Here is a 14829-nt window from a genome sequence, read left to right as displayed (position 1 = left end):
CAAGAGGAGGTCCCTCGGCTACTGTGGTACCAGGGAATTAGAATGGTTCCTTGGAAATTTATATCAATGTTGTCTCTCTTGCAAAATAAACAGGATGCTCTACCCTCTTTTTCTCCATCGGAGAGAAAGGCTACCCAAGCAAAGTGACTTAAGCCCTACAGTGTAACTGAGTTTGGCGAATTAGCTCTTTTTCTGTGAACACCAGCCTGTGCCTACCCATTATGCACAGAGGAATGAACTTTTAAAGGTGCACTGAAGTATCACAGGAGTTTATTGATTATGGTGAGCATTCCAACCCAAACCGTGCACGAAGACCCAGAAGTTTAAGAGTGTAGAAAAAGTTCAGGAGATGTGAGGAAGAATTGTTGCCAATGTTACCTGGGCCAACAACGAGGGCAGCCCAATAATCTGGACATAAAAAATCAATTATCCACCAAGTGTTTCTATAAAACAAACAATATATCAGAGCAAAGATATATGATTATCTTAAAAAGGCAGAATATCTTCCATCCAGGCTCAAACTTGAAAGAAAAGTATTTTTATGGCAAAAGGAAAAAGGAAATAAAAAAAGTCTTAAAGCTGATTGATCAACAGTATGGCAGGGCACAGTGGAAAAATATAAACTTTCCATCTCTAGCTATGTCCAGAAGACTGGCTTTTCTGAGCTGTGGGTCCAAGGACCTGGCCTGTGCAGCACACATATTCCTCAGGACTCTGGTGACTTGACCACAGCAGCCATTTGGCTCAGGCAATAAGCTTCTAATTCTATATCCATCAAGCAACTTTCCAGTGAGCCTTGGCCTGCCCAGATCCATCAATGGAGCATTATATTTTTTTAACATGAGTGAATACATTGGCATTCCAGATTCCTTAATGTCAGACTTGTGAGTTGGGTTGGTGTGAGTTATTTCCTTGTGCCTGATTAACTCTGGATGTACTGACTATTGACTTTCCAATCTCCATATTTAAGACCATACCCTTGGTAACTACACCAGGGTGACTTTTTTCAGGAAGCCACACCAGCTGGCTTTTCCCAGGAAGTATTGCTTTCTCTTTCTCAAACTGCAATGTGCATATGACATGAATATAAGGAAATATCAAGACGTTATCGATGCAGGTCATATTAACGTTGTGTTAACATCACCAATGAAATACGTGCGAAGGGGATTTATACGTTGCCTCTGAATTTGAACTTCTTTCCAAAGTCTGCTGAATACTGAAAATAAACATCTGTCCAATAGGAGATGGTGGAGCAAAATGGCTGAATAGAAGCCTTTGGTCTTCATCTCCCGCAGCAGGAACACTAAATTTTAACAACTAGGGCATAAAAAAGCACCATCACAAGAACCAAAAAGCAGGTGAGCAATCACAGTACCTGGTTTTAACTCTTCTTGCTGAAAGAGGCACTAAAGAGGGTAGAAAAGTCTTGAGTCAATAATGTCACGCCTCTGCCCTCCTCTGGCAGTGGCCATGTGGTGTGGAGACAGAGTCTGTGCACTTGGGGGAGGGAAAGCACAGTGACTGGGGCACTTTGCGTTGAACTCAGTGCTGCCCTGTCACAGCAGAGAACAGAGCCCTGCTGTGCTCAGCTGGTGCCCACACACGGAGGGAGCATTTGGACCAGATCTAGCCAGAGGGGAATCACCTATCCCAGTGGCTGGAACTTGAGTTTCTTAGCAAGCCTCACTACCGTGGGCCATAGTGGCCTTGGGTCCCAGGTAAACTTGAAAGGCAGCCTAGGACACGCTGATTCCTAGGCAACTCCTAGTGGCATGTGACCTAGCCATGTGGCGTGTGACCTAGGGAGATACCAGATGAGGAGGCTAAGGAAGTTCTTGTGCCACCCCTCCCCCAACTCTAGGCAGTGCAGCTTGCAGCAAATGAAAGTGACTCCTCCCTTCTGCTTTAGGAGAGGAGAGCAAATAGTGAAGAGGACTTTGTCTCGGGTGTTAGATTCCAGCTCAGCCACTGTAGGGCACTGCGTCATGAGGTCCCCATTCCAGGCCTTAGCTCATGAACAACATTTTGAAACATTCCCTCGACCAAAAGGGAGCCTGCTGCCTAAAGAGCTCTTGAGCCCTAAATAATCAGCAATACCCAGGGAGTGTGCCGTGGGCCTTAAGTGAGACTCTCAGATGTGCTGGCTTCAGATGTGACCCAGCACATTCCCACCTGTGGTGGCTATGGTGAAAGGCCCCTTCTGTTTGAGAAAAGCAGAGGGAAAGATAAAGGAGGCTCTGTCTTACACTTTAAGTACCAGCTCAACCACAGTTGGATAGAGCACCAAACAGGCTGTTGGGGTTCCCAAGTCTAGGTCTGGGCCCCTGGACAGCATTTCTGGACCCGCCCTTGACCAGAGGGAAGCCTACTGCTCTGAAGGGTGAGTCCCAGGTCTGGCAGCATTCACTACAAGCTGAAGAGCTCTTGGGCCATTAGCAAGTATCAGTGGTGGTCTGGTGAACCTCCCCTGTGGGCCGGTGGCAGTGGTCGCCACAAGGAGAGGCTCCTTGGCCTGTAGAAAAGGGAGGGAAGAGGGGAAAGGACTTTGTACTGTGGCCTGAGTGCTGGCTTAGCCACAGTAGAATAGAACATCAAATGCATTTCTAAGGTTTTTGACTTCAATCCCTGGCTCCAAACAGCATTTCTGGACCTTCCCTGGGCCAAGGGGAACTCACTACTCTGAATGGAGGGAAACAAACCTGGTTGGCTTTACCACCTGCTGATCGTAGAGCCCTAGGGACTTGAGTAGACATAGGTAGTAGCCAGGTAGTGGTTACAGTAGGCCTTGGACGAGACCCAGTGCTGTTCTGGCTTCAGGTCTGAACCACTGCAGTTCCAGTGGTGGTGGCCACAGTGGTGCTTGTGGCCCCCATTCCCAGTTCCAGGTGGCTTAGCACAGAGAAAGAGACTTCGGTTGTTTGGGAGAAAGGGGAAAGAACCAGAGTCTCTAGTAATCCAGAGAATTATTCTGAGAAAGGGGAAAGAACCAGAGTCTCTAGTAATCCAGAGAATTATTCTGAATCTTATCCAAGACCCACCAACACAGTACCTCTATGAGTCTGCAAGAACCATAGCATTATTGGGCTTGGGGCCAAAGTTACTTTGAATATTTACAAAATCTCCTCAAGAAGGATGGGCACGAACAAGCCCAGACTGCAAAGACTACAATAAATACCTAATTGTTTCTTGCTAAGACACCTATGAACATCTATAAGTATCCAGACTATCCAGATGACCTCACCAAAAGAACTAAACAAGGCACCAGGGACCAGTTATGGAGAAACAGAAATATGTGACTTTTCAGACAGATAATTCAAAATAGCTGTATTGAGGAAACTCACATTCAAGATAACGCAGAAAGAGAATTCAGATTTCTATCAGATAATTTTAACAAATAGATTGAAATAATTAAGAAGCAGAAATTCTAAAGTTCATAAAATGCAATTGATATTCTGAAGAATGCATCAGTCTCTTAAGAGCAAAATTGATCAAGCAGAAGAACTAGTGAACTTGAAGACAGGCCATTTAAAAATACACAGAGGGGACAAAAGTAAAAAAAAAAAACAGTAAAGCATGCCTACTGGGTCTAGAAAATAGACTTGAAAGGGCAAATTTAAGAGTTATTGGACTTTAAAAAGAGGTAGAGAAAGAGATAGGGGTCAAACGTTAGTAGAGGACTTTCCAAACCTAGAGAAAGATATCCGTATTTAAGTACAAGAAGGTTGTAGAATACTAAGAAGATTATACCCTAAGAAGACTACCTGAAAGCATTTTATAGGCTGGGCACTGTGGCTCACACCTGTAATCCTAGCAGTTTGGGAGGCCGAGGCTGGAGGATCACGAGGTCAAGAGATTGAAACCATCCTGACCAAAATGGTGAAACCCCGTCTCTACTAAAAATACAAAAATTATCCAGGTGTGGTAACACACATCTGTAGTCCCCAGCTATTCGGGACTCTGAGGCAGGAGAATCACTTGAACCCAGGAGGCGGAGGTTGCAGTGAGCTGAGATTGTGTCATTGTACTGCAGCCTGGGCGATAGAGCCAGACTCTGTCTCCAGAAAAAAAAAAAAAAAAAAAAAAAATATATATATATATATATATATATATATATATATATATATGTGTATATATATATGTGTGTGTGTGTATATATATATATATATATATATATCAAACTCCCACTTATTTGTGGGAACATCAAAATAAAAGCGATTGAACTCATGGAGATATAGAGTAGAAGAATGATTACCAGAGCCTGGGAAGGGTTGTTGGCAGATGGCTGGGGGGAAGTGGGGATGGTTAATGAGTACAAAAACATAGAATGAGTAAAACCTAGTATTTGATAGCACAACAGGGTGACTTGTGGATAATAATTTAATTGTACATTTTAAAATAGCTAAAAGAGTATAATTGGATTGTAACAGAAAAGAAAAATGCTTGATGGGATGTTTACCCCATTTCCCCTGATATGATTATTATGCACTGCATGGCTGTATTAAAGTATCTCATGTACCCCATAAATATATACACCAACTATGTACTCACAAAAATTCACAATTAAACTCTACATAGGACTTTTGCACTTTCAGTAAGACAAGAACAAAAGAGAAGTACCCCTTTGCAACAACCGTCTCAATTTGCTCTTTTTAAAGTAAGAATGTGTTGATATAAAGTTTGGAAGACAATAAATCTACTATCAATGGCATATTTTGCTATAAAAGCTGAGCCTTGAGCAAATGTGAGAATAAACTCTGGCAACTTTGATCAACAAATACTAATAATGCTGTATGTTTATAAGTGCTTTCAATATTTCTAAAGTTCTTTCTACTTCTTTCACATCATTTGATATTCAATAACACCCCAGTAAGGCAGTAGAGAAGGCAGAATTGTTATTCCTACTTGAAAACAAGAAGCAAAGAGACAGGGAGCTTATCAGGCTTCCTCAACATCAACTGACTAGTTAGTGGAAGAGCAGAGGAGGTAAAGTTCACCTGTAGTCCCTGTGTGTTTCCCTCAACACAAGATACTGTCTGTTCATATTCACTTTGGCTGTTGACAGTACTCATGGCCATAGAATGGATGGTAGAACAATCTCCACAGATAGTAAGGATTAACAGATTGTGCTGTAAATGATCAGGTGCGGTGACTCATGTCTGTAATCCCAGCACTTTGGGAGGCCAAGGCGTGTGGATCACTTGAGACCAGCAGTTCGAGATCAACCATGGCCAACGTGGTGAAACCCCATCTCTCCTAAATATACAAAAATTTTGGAGTGGTGGCCCACGCCTGTAGTCCCAGCTAGTAAGGAGGCTAAGGCAGGAGAATCACTTGAACTCGGAAGGGGGAGGTTGCAGTGAGTCGAGATTGTACCACTCCACTCCAGCCTGGAAAACAGAATGAGACTCTGTATCGGAGGGGGGAAAAAAAAAAAAAAAAAAAAAAAAAAAAAAGGTTGTGCTGTATTCTGCTTATTTCATGTCAGTTGTCATTTGTCTATAGTCATAGCCTGGGAAACTTTCAGCTCTAGTCATCATTCAGATTATTTTGTGGGGACTGTTTTCAATTAACATTGTAACACTGGTCCTCTGTTACATATTGTTTATCCACAAATGGTGATGGAATCAACTCTATATGATCGGTTCTGTATTTCCACATCTTTTCAAGATGTTTAGCCAAGATGGAAATCTCGTTTGTTGTCATGGAAAAAATTTGATTCCCACAGAGGCATTGCACCTGTAATTCTGGTCTTTTCATTATAGCCTCAGATAAAAAATATCATCTTATCCTTTCCAACACAGCTCTCGAAATAGCTATGTATTCTTTCATAAAACCTTTTTACTTTGTTGCAGTTTCCTTCTGAGACTTCCTGATTTTCAATGATTCTACTCTGGATGGTTGAAAATGCTAAAACATTTTTCTTTTTCATCAGATCTGTTCTCTTCAAATCCCTCTGCTGCTTTTCCAAACCACATTTAAACTTCGTGAGTTTTTTTTCTTTAAGATTTCTATCAAACTAAAATTTTAAACCGATCAAAAGAAATAATAACTATAATACAATTCCTCAATTTTCAGCAATAAATAATTCTGGCAACAAGAAGGAAAAGAAAAGAAAATTAAACTACTGAATGCATTTTCATACCATGCTGGGAAGGACAGCTACAGAGAATTATTAGATTCTCCTCCATAAATGTCTTAGTACAGAACCTGGCATTTTGCTAAGTTTTTTTAAATCCCCCCAAAGGATGTGAATTATCTAGCCAAAAATGTTTATAGAGGTAAATGAGAACCAGATACTTTATAAATAGAATAAGAAAGGGAGCCAGCGAGGGAAGGAAGAAGGGGAGGGGAGTGGGAAACGATCAGGAGAAGAAGAGAGAGAGTGAGAGGGAGTGAGAGAAGGAAAAGACTGGAGAAAGAAAAATCTGCCCAGCACAAGCTGGTGCCTTGCAGTAGTCTGACATGATACTGGGTAGTAGAAGGATCTAGCAAGATTCTTCTACTTACAGATGAAGCAGGAAGCTCTGAAACTTTCCAATTTCTTTAGAACAATATGAGATAGATCTTACAGTTCTTCTCTTGTCCCAAGGACTGGACCTGACATATAAGGAACAACCACAGAACCATTCACTTGTAATAGTAAAACTGAATTTTAATTTTTGTTCTATTTTATAAATGCACAATTTATTGAACAAAATGATCAATGCACTCCACGATGCATTGTAAATATTTCTATAGGCAGTTGTAAAGGATATTATCTCTTGAGAAAAGTGCTTCTGGTATTTTCTATAAATGTGGCTGGGGTCAAGACCTGTTGGTCTTGACTAACTGGTATTTTATGCTGTTACAGGAAGTCTGGGGCTGGTGGGGGATGGCTTAGTAAACATTAGCTCTTTCTGAATCAACAGGAATATTGAACCTGATATCTGAATACTCAGGTTAGAATGTTATTTCAATCCTGTCAGTCTCCCATTAGTAGGTACTGATTGCAATAAGCTCTAGATTTTCAGAAGTACTTTATGGAAAATGCCATAAATCAGAAATTAAGACAAAGTGCAATTTTGACAAAAGTACATTACAATTAGCATTAACTGTATTGATTGGTCTATAACAGAACACTGTTTACCAATGCAATCTAGATGCATCTGCTTTTCTGTAACTGCTTATTTAGGTGGAAGTTTGAGTTTTCTATGCTAAGTGTCTTGCTTTAAATCTTTTTCTTTCACACTAGTAAATAGAAATAAGAAGCTTTCTCCCTTGTACAGACCAGAAAGAGATTAATAGAATGCCAGTACTATGTTTTTCAAGATTAATAGATGTTAATAAAATGAAGTGATAAAATTACTAATTGGATTCAGAAGGTAGAACTGTGACAAGAAATACTTTTTAAAGGGTTTTTAAAAATTGTGATTCTTATTGGAAGGAGGTGGATGGGAAGATACTCCTTATGATGGGATCTGGAATGGCCTAATTATCTTTGGAAAGTCCCTGTTTTATTTAATTCTGTAGTCATATCTTCCTTAGAATACTTAGTTTTCTTCGATTTTGTTCTCTCTTGCAAAATGAGAGGGTTCAAAATTACTTAATTTCAATTGATGCCATTTTCTCTGGAAAGCTGCAAAAAGTCATCAGACAGCAATTATTTATGCATTTACTATTTTATTGTTAGTGCCATGTACCTTCCAAATGGAACTGCTACAAATAAAAATTTCATATTTGTCAGCCTTCACAATGTTACGTTGGTAATATTAACTGGGTCTACCTTTGCACATGTGTGTATATCTGTACATGTCTTTCTAGAAAAGAATATTCAGCACATGGAGAAATTTTAATAAATAGTTATCTAAGATAGACTACAAGAAAACACACATTTAGTTTTAGGCCTATTGCAGAGATAATTTGAGGCCTAAAAATCATAAGCCTTTCATTAACACATTTATTTGTAGAGAAAATTTGTCTCTGAATATATAGTGGATTGAAAATTCCTGGACAGTGAATGAGTCATATGCCTTTGTATTTGCCGTAGCAACTAATAAGAAGCCTGAGTAATTTACCTGGTAATGTGTAATCTTGCTTCAAAAAAGTATTTAAGGTAGAGTACTGTAGAAGCCACACATAGAGGTGCAAAAGATAAAAGAATTAAAATCTGTTAGGAAAGAGAATGACGCTCTCCAACCTGGGCTAATACTGAATTCTGCAATTTTAGCTCTGAGTTTCCTGGAAAATAAGACAAGAAGTAAAACATGATGGATAAATATTTGTCATTATCAAATGTAAGAAAGTAAGTCATTTTGACAAGAACAGCAAGCTTTTGCTGATAAAAGAATCTGAAATGAATTCATATGGAACTGTATGAGGAGAATATTGAGCTACATGAAGTGCAGCTTGAAGACCAGATATTTAAAAAGCGGAAATGTTTTTGGTATAAATATTTTTTATATTGATATTTGAAAAAAAAAAAGCTCTGCCTGCTTAATATTAAAATGTAAGTCAGCAGTCATGAACAAAAATGTTATGTGGAAAGATTGTCATATCCTAGAAATTAGATGGCTGCCTAGAGAGTTACATAAACAAAGAATAGCTGGAAAGAGTTCAGCATAACAGCAGCAGCTACAAAAATAAACTCGGGCAAAAGCTGTGCTAAACAAAAGCTTCACCCTGGCAAGCTGCCAAGGGAAGTTACTCAGGCTAGGCAGAGCCTTTCCTGAGAAACCTCTGCCTCCTGGTCGGGAAGTTTTCCCCTCAAATCCTAAGCTTTTCTGGTCGTTTTATCTAAGAATTCTGCCTAGAGTAACATTTGTTAGGTTCTACCTCGCTTAGCATACTGTGATCTTGACATCAGGGCAAGGAGCTCGCTCTTATCTCAGTGCATCTGCACAGTCAGCTTCCTCAGTTACAAACCTCTCCCACCTATCCTCAGCCCCTGCTGGGCCCAGTATCTACTTATCAGTTCACATATAGCCTCTACTTAACTACTGCTTCCTTCAGGAAGTCTTCCCTGACTGCCTAAATCTGAGTAAGTTTTCCCCAGGTCAGTGATTCTCATGCCTGGCTGCATATCAGTATCACCTGGTATGCATTTGAAATACACAAGGCCTAGGCTCCACTTTTCGTTATTTAGACCAGGAAGTTCTGCTTTAATTGTCCTGGGTGAGGCACAGGTGTAGAGAGTTGTGAAAGTTCTCCAGGTGATTCTTTTTCCTTTAATTTTTATTTTTCAGAGCCAGCACACTGGACCCAGCTGATTCTAAGGAGCAGGTGATACTAAGAAACTCTATTCTGTATTATCTATTAGATCTCTGCATTTCCCTGTCATAACACTTACCAATTCAATTTAATGCAATATTAATTTATTGAGCATCTGCTATGTGTCAAGGATAACTTGGTGAATAATTAGTGAATAAAATATACAGGATCACTATGTTTATAAAGCTTACAGAAGACTAGTGCAATGAATACTGAGCCAGTTCTTTGTAAATGCAAAGAGTATTTAAAGAGGAACATTACAGAGTACAATGTACTCTGTATTTTGTAACCAAAAAAAGTAATCTGCAGCAGGTTGAATCATCTTTTGCAATTTTTTTTTCTTAGGATCTCACTCTGTTGGAATACAGTAGTGTGATCTTGGCTCACTGCAACCTTGACTTTCTGAGCCTCCTGAGTAGCTTGGACTACAGGCATGCATACCATGCCTGGCTAATTTTTTATTTTTAGTAGAAATGGGGTTTCACTATGTTGCCCAGGCTGGTCTCGAACTTCTGAGCTCGAGCAATCTGCCCGCTTCAGCCTCCCAAAGTGCTGGGATTACAAGTGGCAACCACCGTGCCTGGCCTATCTTTTGCAATTCTTGACACCAACCTATCTATATTGACAATACAATATAGATGTATTAGAATTATACATCTATATCTTTTATCATATGACTTTGCAGTACTTTCCTACAATGAGCCTTTCCTGCACTATGGACATTGAGCACATGGGACTTGCTTTGGCCAATGGAAAGTTAACGAACATCATGGGGCAGAGGCTTATAATGTATTTGACATTTTGTGCTCTAGTGATTCACCAGGCAGAGAACATGCTCTGAGAAGCCTGTGCCCCAGAATTAGCACAAAAGTGTCTTCGACCTGAATCCAACTCACAGTGAGGAACCATGCCCAGACAAACTTCAGTCTGAAGTAGAACCTCCCACTGGAGCCTAGCCTAGATCAAGCAAAGTAGAGAGAACCTGCAGACCCATGGGCATGAGAATGAATGCTTTTGTAAGCTGCTGACCTTTGGGATGGTTATATAGCATTACTGTGGCAACAGCCAACTAACACATGAGTCTGGGGCTCAGACCACACTGCATTTGCCTAAATAAGCCATGTTTCCTTTATCTTGTTCATCATTGTATTTCTTATTCCTATTATACTGTGTAATATGTAGCAGGTGCAAAAAATGTGTGTTGAAGGAATAAAAATATGGTTTTTGACTCCAGCGATCTCATAGGATAGTGTATGAGACAGTTCTGTGAACAAATAATTACAATGCGAAGTGATAAATGCAGTAATAGAAGAGCTATGATAGCATGGAGGTAGGAAGTCTTCAAGTCTGGTGTTACCTACACCAGGGAAAAGTGTCAAAAAAAAAAAAAACCCAAAAAAAACAAAAAAAAAAACAAAGCACCCAGATTTGAATATAATAAGAGCTACTTATTTTGTCCATCAGAAGTTTTTATTAAACTTGCTGGTATAAGGTGGGCTACTTTGGAAGTCATATAAAAAGACTTACATTTCCTACCGTGACTTAATAAATTATATGTTCAAACATTTTCAATATATGCACTGAATAACATGAGATATATAGAATCTACATTGCACACAATAAAAAGGGCAATGGGCTTACAGCTGTGGTCTAGTGAATGAAATTCCAGAGAGTTGTAGACTGGAATATGTGTTTATTCTGAAAAGGCAAGTTGTGGCCTTATAAATCAAAGTGAGAACTCATCAGAAATTGCATAGTGAGGGATAAGGAGTGGGAGAAGATGAAAGTGCAAGATGCACCTACTCCCTGTTTTCAACTGTGCATTGTAAATAAACGTCCTCCCCAAATCACCAGTGACCAACAACTGTCTTCCTTCTTCTGACTACTTGACTCAGTCTCTTCTTCTGACTACTTGACTTCACACATGGCCCTGTGAGAGCTTATGGATTCATAATTTGATCAAGGTTAGAAATGCATTGTCACTCCTGACTAGGTATTGCAGAGAGATATTTAGAAGGGTTGTTTATAGGGAAGAAATAGCAACATATTTTGAAGAGCTGTGCCTCTCAGTGTTCATTAGTACCAATTTGTTGGCTTCTCATTGGAACCCCTCTGCAGGCTTCTGCGAAGTCAGTTACTCCTCTCTATTCTTTGTCTTCCAAAAAATGTGTTAAAATCTCTAACTTGCTGAGGTCTCCTCTATTTTTATCTTCCAAATATACACTGAAATCTTTAATTTGCTGAGATCTCCTTTACACTATCTTTTTTCCTTATGGATTAATGCCCCCTTTCTGGTATTTTAGCAGGGTTTGGAGAAGCAGAGGGCTAAAGTGTGTGTGATCAGTCTGACATTTTTAAAACCAGAAATCTACAACCTTATTCATTATAAGTAAAAATTGGAAACAACGTACATTTGCAAAGACAAGGAAGTTGTTAAATAAATCAGGTGTATGCCCAGGCTGAAATTACATGTGGGCACTAAAAATTATGGCTTTGAAGATTATTTAATGACAAGGTGAAATGCTCAGAATAGAAATTAAGGACAAAAGTCAGATTGTAGAATTCTCTTTACAGTCTGGCCCTAATTCTCCATTCACATATCAAAATGATAATAGTTGCTAGTACATTTGGATGGTGAGGTTATAGCAAATTTATCTTATTTCATTATTTTTGCAATTTGAGATATCAGCTTATTTTGTGTATTGCTTTTATAATTGAAATAATACAAAATTCTATGCAAGTCTTTTTTTCATCTAATGTTTTAAAGAGCAAATCCCTCAAATCTTAGTAATAGATGCTTTTATCTGTAGGTGACTAAAGCAATCACAATTTGATTATTTTACTGTTCAATTTCCAGATTAATTGATAACAATTTTTAAAGATCTCAAACTCCCAAATTTTAGATGATTAAAAGTCTCCAAAGATACTATTTCTTCTGGAACATTTTGCTGTCCCCCACTACTTTCCAGATAATAAGAGAAGAGGGTGGGGTTTTGGAGATAAAGAAAGGTCTTTATGATATAGCACTGCTAGCACAAATACACTTTTTCGGCCCTCCACCCTTATGCATTCAGCTATGCACAACTGGGTATGAAAAGCATTCACATTTCATCTATATTAAATGTTGTAAATTACATTCTCAAAAGCCCCTGAGTTGTACCTACCGGTCGCACTAATAACTTTCAAACAGCATGACCAAAGCAGGAAGTAGCATCCCTAAATAAGACAGGAGGTTCTGCTTAAAGCTTCACCATGGGACATTTCATTTATTTTGAATGTGTGTGCAATGATTTGTTCATTTCTAGTTTTTCAGATTGCAAGCAAGCCTTCTAGATTATAGAGGTGAGAGTACTAACATTTTCTTCTAGGTTGTTAAGTTTCTTAGCTCAAGTGAGAGGGTACATCTATAGTCGATTATCTTAAATGTTATGATGGTTCGGTTTTTTCAAAGTCTATTGCCCTTGAATAAAAATCCAAGCTCCCTGTTATGTTCTTCAAGGTTCTGTATTGCTGACTGTAAAGGTAATGTTAAAGGAATGAACAAGGTGAGCAAGGGTCTTGTTGGAATGGTCAGAAATAGCTGTTATAAATGTGAAAGATGAGCACAGTGTGGACGAGAGCGCAGAGACTCTTGGCTGTGGTATAGTGGAGTGGGGTGGAGCTTGGCTTTTTCGAGGGATGGAAAGAAAGCCTATGTGATTGTAGCACATGTAGCAAGATGGAGAATCATGCAATATGGGACCTGGGGAAGCTGTGGTTTTCAACAATACTAGTCTTGAGTAACCCAGATCTCTGACTTGGGCATTATTTTCTCCTCCTCAAAGTTTCGATTCAGTGCCCTGTGTTCCTGATAGCCAACACTATGTGTCTTCTACCCAGCATCGTGCCTTGCAGTGGGCCCTGGAGCAGGTGAGCAGGAGGCACAGAAGTGGGCTCCAATCCTGGGACAGAAGCTCTCTACAACAACCTTCTCTGCTGGCCAAAAATGGCCTTTGACTGAGAGTTATTTCTTATAGAATGCAAGATCACAGTGCCCTAGATTTAGACAAGAGAGAAATTTAGAGATTATTAGAAGGTAACTTAAGACTCATTCCAATACCTTTCAATTCAATTGGTGAGAAATTTGTGTACTTCACAACAACAGGGTAAATGAGTGTGAGGCATGGAGAAACAAAAAGATTAATGTCTGTCTCATCTACTTCCATTAGGAAAAGCACAGTGTCTACTATGGCCCATCACCATGTTTGTGGAGCCCAGCAGAGTGCCTGGCATATGGCAGGTTTTATAATAATGTGTGTGATGCAAATAAATAAATGGCTACTTTCAGGACTGGGGCAGGGAAGGTCCAAGATGAGCCTGGACCATTCTGTTATACCAGAAAGTGAGGAAGTAATTAAAAAATTTGTGGACATATTGAAAGGATCTAGAAGCCAGCTTGAAGATGTATACAGAACGATTTTAATTATAAATGTAAATAAGGACATAACTCATTAAAGAAAATAGAAATTGGCTGGGCGCGGTGGCTCATGCCTCTAATCCCAGCACTTTGGGAGGCTGAAGCAGGCAGATCACGAGGTCAGGAGATCGAGACTGTCCTGGCTAACACAGTGAAACCCCGTCTCTACTAAAAATACAAAAAAAATTAGCTGGGCGTGGTGGCAGGCACCTGTAGTCCCAGCTACTCGGGACGCTGAGGCAGAAGAATGGCATGAATCCGGGAGGGGAGCTTGCAGTGAGCTAAGATTGCACCACTGCACTCCAGCCTGGGCAACAGAGCGAGACTCTGTCTCAAAAAAAAAGAAAAAAAGAAAAAAGAAAAGAAAATAGAAATCTATGAGTCTATACTGAAAAGAATTAGATAGTAAATAAAAATGGGAAACAAGAGGGCCCTTCCTTATAGGTTATTTTAGACAGATAAATATAGATAGGATAGTGGAGTCGGAAATTCATCATTTTGCAATTATCGTAGTAAACATTGGTTCAGGCAAGAATCATCAATGGTCACTAAATCTATGGAGAAGAGTGTGATGAAGAGCAGGATATTTATATGTTCTTAAGATGACTAATCCCAGAGAGCTTACTAGTTGCAGTGATACATGGCATTACTTAGAATAAATGCAATCTATGTACAACATGTGATCTTAGACTGGATTCTGCATTGGAAGTAAAAGTAAATATCATAAAGGACTTTAGTAGAACAATGAACAAAGTTAGAATATAGACTGCTTTCTTAAAAGGTATATATCGGCCGGGCGCGGTGGCTCAAGCCTGTAATCCCAGCACTTTGGGAGGCCGAGACGGGCGGATCACGAGGTCAGGAGATCAAGACCATCCTGGCTAACACAATGAAACCCCGTCTCTACTAAAAATACAAAAAAAAATTAGCCGGGCGAGGTGGCGGGCGCCTGTAGTCCCAGCTACTGGGGAGGCTGAGGCAGGAGAATGGCGTAAACCCGGGAGGCGGAGCTTGCAGTGAGCCGAGATAGCGCCACTGCACTCCAGCCTGGGCGACAGAGAGAGACTCCGTCTCAAAAAAAAAAAAAAAAAAAAAAAAAAAAGGTATATATCATTGTTAAATCTCCA

At 39.7% G+C, this 14829-nt stretch overlaps 1 long non-coding RNA gene across 1 annotated transcript in view; it reads left to right on the top strand.

Moving 5' to 3' along the window:
- Window positions 1-14829, top strand: part of LOC126940237 (uncharacterized) — a 95310-nt gene that overhangs the window by 44036 nt on the left and 36445 nt on the right. Inside the window, exon 3 of the long non-coding RNA XR_007720684.1 lies at window positions 9222-9258. This is a non-coding gene — a long non-coding RNA (uncharacterized LOC126940237). The remainder of the gene's footprint in view (window positions 1-9221; window positions 9259-14829) is intronic.

Source organism: Macaca thibetana, chromosome 17 (assembly GCF_024542745.1).
Source record: "Macaca thibetana thibetana isolate TM-01 chromosome 17, ASM2454274v1, whole genome shotgun sequence".
In the NCBI taxonomy this organism is placed as follows: Eukaryota; Metazoa; Chordata; class Mammalia; order Primates; family Cercopithecidae; genus Macaca; species Macaca thibetana.
This window is presented reverse-complemented; position numbering and strand designations above follow the sequence as displayed.